A 7,500-nucleotide genomic window follows, 5' to 3' on the forward strand; every position below is an offset into this window, starting at 1 on the left:
CACTTGAGATTACCAAACAATTTTTCTTCACCAAGGGGGGTTAACTACTACACTGTAATTGTCCAGTGGCTACTTTCCTCTTGGTAAGGGTAGAAGAGAGACTTCAGCTATGGTAAGCACCTCTACTATGAGAAGGACACTCCAAAATCAAACCATTGTTCTCTAGTCTCGGGTAGTGCCATAGCCTCTGTTCCATGGTCTTCCACTGTCTTGGGTTAGAGTTCTCTCGCTTGAGGGTACACTCGGTTACACTATTCTATCTAATTTCTCTTCCTCTTGTTTTGTTAAGTTTTTATAGTTTATATAGGAAATATTCATTTCAATGTTGTTACTGTTCTTAAAATATTTAATTTGTCCTCGCTTCCTTTCCTCACTGGGCTTATAGTATCTTGTTTATCCAACTGGGGTTATAGCTTAACAAGTAATAATAATAATAATAATAATAATAATAATAATAATAATAATAATAATAATAATATAAGTTCAGTCTGTAGGAGATTTTCCTGTCCTTTGTTTCTGCCATTCATGAGCTACCTTTAAATTAGTAGCCAAACCACAAGACAGATGAAAAATATTCTTTATATTTCTAAAACAATAAAGAAACAACAATCAGATGGACATAGCAATATTAGTGTGGCGAAGAATATACATAGAAGACACAATGAGATAGATAAGAGAGAGAGATTTATAGCGGTAGAACAGTTCAGGTTTAGATAAGTTGCTGAATGAGTACTGGTTACGAAATGTAAAGTAAGAGTGATTGATAAGGTGTACCATGATCTCTAAGATTAAACTATTTTATGTTTCTTTGGCTCTTTGACAATCCTATCGATGGAAAAATAAGTGGAAGATTAAAGAGGAGAGGTAGAACCAGTGGTGCCAGATGTAGGGATTTATCCCTAGATTTGGGAATTTATCCCTACATTTGGGAATTTATTCCTATATCTGGGGATTTTGGATGACTGGTGACAATATTCTGTACATAGTTCTATGAAGAAGAAACTGAGATGAGTAAACCTTTATATTGTTGCAATTAGTTTACTTACAATTACATGAACTATAGTGAGTAATTTCTATATTAAAAGAAAATATATTAGTGGAAAAGGGGATTTTTGGGTGGTTTTGGGGATTTTTTTATCACGAGTTTTAGGGATTTTTTAGACTAACCCATCTGGCAACACTGGGTAGAACCAAGTTCGTCCCCCTGAAAATGAGGTAATGAGTGAAGTTTGAAGTGAAGGATGGTAAAGAGAAATTGCACAGACTATTGAAAGAATCTGCACGTCATTGCAAGAGGATAATGCTTGAAGTATTAATATTATTATTACTAGCTAAGCTACAAGTAGGATGTTATAAGCGCAAGGGCTCCAACAGGGAAAAATAGCCCAGTGAGGAAAGGAAACAATGAAGTAAATAAACTACAAGAGAAGTAATGAACAATCAAAATAAGATATTTTTTAGAACCGTAATAACAATAAAATAGATCTTTACAATATAAACTATAAAAACTCAAAAAAAAAAAAACAAAAAAAACACAGGAAAAGAAATAAGATAAAATAATGTACCCAAGAGTACCCTCAAGCAAGGGACCGCTAAAGATAGAGATATCAAAGTAAAAGAGGAAATCAAGGTGGTGGAGTAAATGTAACAATTGATGGAAGATTTGAAGAAAAGGTGAATATAGAAATAAAATAGTTCTAGGGATTGCTGAGCCACTGCATAGGACCTTTCAAGAAAGTAAAGAGTAAATGTTTATGTGAATAAAAAAAAGGGAGTCAAACCAAACTACTGAAAAACATACTTTATTATTATTATTTATTATTATTACTTGCTAAGCTACAACCCTAGTTGGAAAAGCACGATGCCATAAGCCCAGGGGCCCCAACAGGGAAAATAGCCCAGTGAGGAAATGAAACTAGGAAAAATAATATATTTTAAAGAACAAATGACATTCAAATAAACATTTCCTATATAAACTATGAAAACTTTAACAAAACAAGAGGAAGAGAAACAAGAGAGAATAGTATGCCCGAGTGTACCCTGTATTGTATTTGTGAAATAAGGAGATTTGGAAGGGCGAGGAATAAAAATATACGGCAATAATTTATTGAAAAGTGAGAATAGTCATTGAGAGGTATTTTGGTTACCTGAAAGGGGGGGGGGGGAGGGAGGGGCATAGGGGCTTATAATTCCTGGAGGGATAAAGGAAATGGAGGAGATAAGAGATTTTTGGTTAGAGGTACTAAAGTTCAACAGTTTATTCTACAAAAGTGAGAGGTGCAATGTGTGTCAGTGGGTTGACATACTGCCAATGAGCCTTTTGTGAAAACATATTAAGTTTTGACCCACCAAACTCGACTGTCAATCACATAATTAATATGCTGTTCAGATCACCAAAGACAAACGGAGAATTACGGGAAAATGCCTTAATAATCTTTCTCGAAACAGAGATCCTCTTGCTGGGGAAGTGAGCAGCATGACCAATAGACAACCATTGTACATAATTTGTACGTATAGCAAAAGCCAGTAAGAAATACTGAAGTATTTTAGTATCAAGCGCTTTCATGCATTTTAATATACACTTCTTCAGGGTACAATAAAAACTCTGTATTGTATCGTAAAGAAGATTATACTAAAATACACAAAAGTATTTCCTACTGGATTTTGCTGTATATTAAGTCACGTGATCCTTGTGACAGTAAAGCAATATGTAAGTTTACTGTATATACTTAAGTAGATACAAGCGTCCAACAAGAATTTCTAAATGAACAAATATAAAAAAACTAATTCACCCTTAGGTATATATAATCGTCCATACAAGAATTTCTACAGGCACAAATATAAAAAAGACTAAATAACTCAATATAATCTCAATAGAAAAAAAAAATTAAAAAATTAAAATTCTCTTGAGGAAAAACACTTCAAAATACTGCACGTATCTAATTTAATGGGGCTTATTATCCCGGCCAATAACGACATACAAAGAATGATTTCAACTTGTTTAATTCTGTGTTATTTAGCTCTGCAACCCTGCATTACCATTGCGAGGGTTTGGCTTAGAACCAATTCATTAAGTCATTAGGACACCCCAATTACGGTCTAAAGATCTGCGATTGCTTTTCGTGAGAGTTATGTCGGGAAGAACACACGCAACTGATGATGAAAAAAAAAAAAAAAAAAAAAAAAAAAAAAAAAAAAAAAAAAAAAAAAAAAAACACTGAAATCTGATGATTAAAAATTTCAGAACAGTTTAGCTAAACCGGATAAGTAAAGTAGATAATCAACTCTTCATGACTACAAACAAGTTTGTAATTACTGAGAGAGAGAGAGAGAGAGAGAGAGAGAGAGAGAGAGAGAGAGAGAGAGAGATGCGCAAACATAAATGCATTTATCAACATTAGGCAGTTCTACTTAACAGAGGATGGCTCCATAGGAAAATTCCATATGTGATTACTGTCACTTTCACACCACCTGCCTATTCATGGATGAGGAAACTGCGCAAAAAACTTCCATGAAATTAAGCGGTTCATGCACTTACAAAGAAGGCTTATCAACAGTGTGTTGAACCCCCTAATAAACGGCGCATGATTTGTCTCCATCATTCATGTACTCTCTCCTACTTCTTGGACATTAAGGACATTTCTTTCCAACACTTATTGTAGAACCTCTACCTAGTAATTAGTAGGTTGTTTCTCCTCTTTCTTTTTTAAACTTACGAACTCTTTTTCACCACTATATCATTCTCCATTCTTTATACATGGCCAGAACACATCATAATAAGTGAATCTATTATTTAATCTATATTAACTCTGTAATAGGTAGTAGATTGGCCAGGGCACCAGCCACCCGTTGAGATACTACCGCTAGAGAGTTGTGGGGTCTTTTGACTGGCCAGAAAGTACTACATTGGATCATTCTCTCTGGTTATGGTTCTTTTTCCCTTTTGCCTACACACACACACCGAATAGTCTGGCATATTCTTTACATATTCTCTACTTTACTCATACACCTGACAACACTAAGATTATCAAACAATTCTTCGCCACCCAAGGGGTTACTGCACTGTAATTGTTCAGTGGCCACTTTTCTCTTGGTAAGGGTAGAAGGGACTCTTTAGCTATGGTAAGCAGCTCTTCTAGGAGAAGGACATTCCGAAATCAAACCATTGTTCTCTAGTCTTTGGTAGTGCCATAACCTCTGTACCATGGTCTTCCACTGCCTTGGGTTAGAGTTCTCTTGCTTGAGGGTACACTCGGGCACACTGTTCTATCTTATTTCTCTTCCTCTTGTTTTGTTAAAGTGTTTATAGTCTATAAGGGAGATATTTATTTTAATGTTGTTCCTCTTCTTAAAAATCTAATTTTTCCTTGTTTCCTTTCCTCACTGGGCTATTTTCCCTGTTGGAGCCCCTGGGCTTATAGCATCCTGCTTTTCCAACTTGGGTTGTATCTTAGCAATTAATAATAATAATAATAATAATTATAATAATAATAATAATAATTGATGTTATGTTATCTCCTTATTCATCACGTCTTAGATTTGTCATAGTTCATACAAAGAATAAATTTAAGCCTTCATATTAAGGATAAATAATTCACTTTCATAAGGGGATTTCTCTTATATCTCTGTTTATCACTCCTTAAATTTGAGTAAATTTTAGCCCTCGTATTTAACCTGTGTTCAAAATCAATAATTCAATTCCATACGGGAGAGATGGTTCTATTATAGCCTCTTTCGTTTCATTCTGCACTTTCATAGACACTGGATATCTCTTCCAAATATAATCCAACACTCTGAACCTTCCTTGCTTTATCTACTGTGCCAATGACGCCAGGATGAGTGACTCATCCTGACGTCATTGGATAATTTCTCTGCAATACTCGCGTGAACGATTACCTTCAATCCTTTCATGAAGGCTAACCTCGTTTGCTCCCTACTCTGGGCTTCAAATCACACACATAGATTAACCTGTTTCAATGGTTTCTGAAGATTTTCTCACTATCTCGAATTCATATTGGATTACCCGCAAATTAACACAAGTTTACACTCCATCTAACACCCATTTTCTTATCACAAAACTTTATATCTGCATCACATCCTTCCTTTCGCCTATAACGTCCTTCACATCCGCAAAGATAAGAATCATGGGGTTGTGATAGTCTATTGGAAACGTCCCTGCATGGCAATCTACAGGACGGGATTTCGAGACCGCTCAAATTCGATAGTTTCTAGAAGTGTCTGCAACCTCCCTTGTGAACTGATGTGAGATTTGGTGTAGCCTATAGGCCTACCGGCTGAGTCATCGGCAGCCATTGCCTCGCGCTTCCTGGTCCTAGTTTGATCAAAGAGGTTTAATTAAACCTCCTTGAATTTCATGGAGATGGGAATGGATGCCGGTCATATGTGTATATGGTCAGTCTCAGTCTAAGCTATAATCTTGTCCCTTGCCTCTCTTGCAGGAATAATGGTTTCCTCCAAGTTGCCTCTGCCATTCTTGGGTGACCTTTAAACCGTTAAAGACAACGCACTATAATCTGAGACTGAGACCCAGTTTTACACCAAACCATTATACATATTCTAATCCACGTTTCGTTTGTTGTTGTCAAGAAAACTTTCATTAACTTTTAGTCATACCTTCGATAGCAGACGTATATGACATAGTTCAGATTACTTCAGTAATTTCTGTAAGTCTCAAAATTTTCACACACTTACATAGATACACATATATATATATATATATATATATATATATATATATATATATATATATATATATATATATATATATACATATATATATACATATATATTACATATTTATATATATTATATATTTATATATATATATATATTATACAGTATATATATATATATATATATATATATATATATATATATATATATATATATATATATATATATATATATATATGATAAATTTTGCACATTTAGACGTGTTTTTCATATTCAAATAAGCCATATATTTTTAATACATTAATGTCTGGATTCTCTTGACGACCTCGGATCAGAACCCCAGGCGAAATCACACAAAGACAAGAGGTTGTGACCGGACGGGAGTCGAACTTTCTTCGTGGCCAAGTGGTAGTCACTGTCTATACAAGCTTGCCGGACCAGGGTTCGACTCCCGGCAGGTTACAAGCTCTTGTCTTTGTGTGATTTCACCTGGGGATCTGATCCCGAGTTCGTTAAGAGAATCCAGACATTAATGTATCAAAAATATATGGCTTATTTGAATATATATATATATATATATATATATATATATATATATATATATATATATATATATACACTCAAATAAACACATACAAACACAGGTATATTAACATACATGCATTATATACAAATATATACATATATGCATCCAACTTACAGGACCTCTTGATTCTCATATATAAAAAGAAAAAAAAAAAAAAAAACAGGGAAACTAGTCGTGTTTAATTTCACCTTTGACTTCATCATGAGTCACCTTGAAGAAGTCAAAGACGAACTTAGTTGGGATTAACTCAATATTTCCACTTTCCCTGTGAGTTTTTTGCACAAACACATGCAGTACATTTATATAAAGAGAGAGAGAGAGAGAGAGAGAGAGAGAGAGAGAGAGGAGAGAGAGAGAGAGAGAGAGAGAGAGAGAGAAATTTCATTACCACAACACATAAGGATCAGTGTTACAACGCCTACTTTAAACCAAAGATTTATTTTATCGCCCTTGTAAGAGAAACTCGAAGTCCTGAATTCTAATGAAGCTTACGCCAGCCTTCAAACGCCTCCCTCTAAACTACTAAACTAAGCTGAGCCAGTTACGCTAGAGGTGCTACCACTACACCTTTCTAAATCACACCTGCAAATGTAGCGGTTATCAATATGGGGAATCGGTTATCGAATTAAGTGCTGTTGCAGCAACAAAAACTCTCAAGTCCGTAAATCTTACTTACCGAGGTTTCTCTATATAGCTGTGAATCGGGAACGATATACTATCAACGGGAATAACAAATGGTTCCTGACTTATAATCATAACTCCTGTGTTGTTAAATTTACGTTTTGGGGGGGCGGGGATTTAAGGTAAAGTTATTATTGTTGGATCAATAAAAAAAAAAAAAAAAAAAAAAAAAAAAAAAAAAAAAAAAAAAAAAAAAAAGGGAAATGATGAGCTATATATATAAATATGGTTCTTTTTTTTCCCCTTGAGATATCTGCCCTTCTGAAGAAATACCCTTGTAATCATCCTTTTTTTTAAGACACAAATACAATAAAAAATGTAAAAACCTAAGTGTATACAGACAGATATGTTGGCGGAAGTAATGAGCACGATTTGAAAGCTGAACACCTCACAAGGCATCGGAAAAAAGGGGCTCTAATCCACCGATGATCACACCTGTGAGTGCGTTCTCCCTATGGTGCTCGACCCAACCCGAAATATCTGTATTGAATCTGGGCCCAACCGCGCTACTGCTGTTCAACAACATAAGCAGAAGAAAC

The sequence above is a fragment of the Palaemon carinicauda genome, chromosome 20 (assembly GCF_036898095.1).
Source record: "Palaemon carinicauda isolate YSFRI2023 chromosome 20, ASM3689809v2, whole genome shotgun sequence".
Classification (NCBI taxonomy): domain Eukaryota; kingdom Metazoa; phylum Arthropoda; class Malacostraca; order Decapoda; family Palaemonidae; genus Palaemon; species Palaemon carinicauda.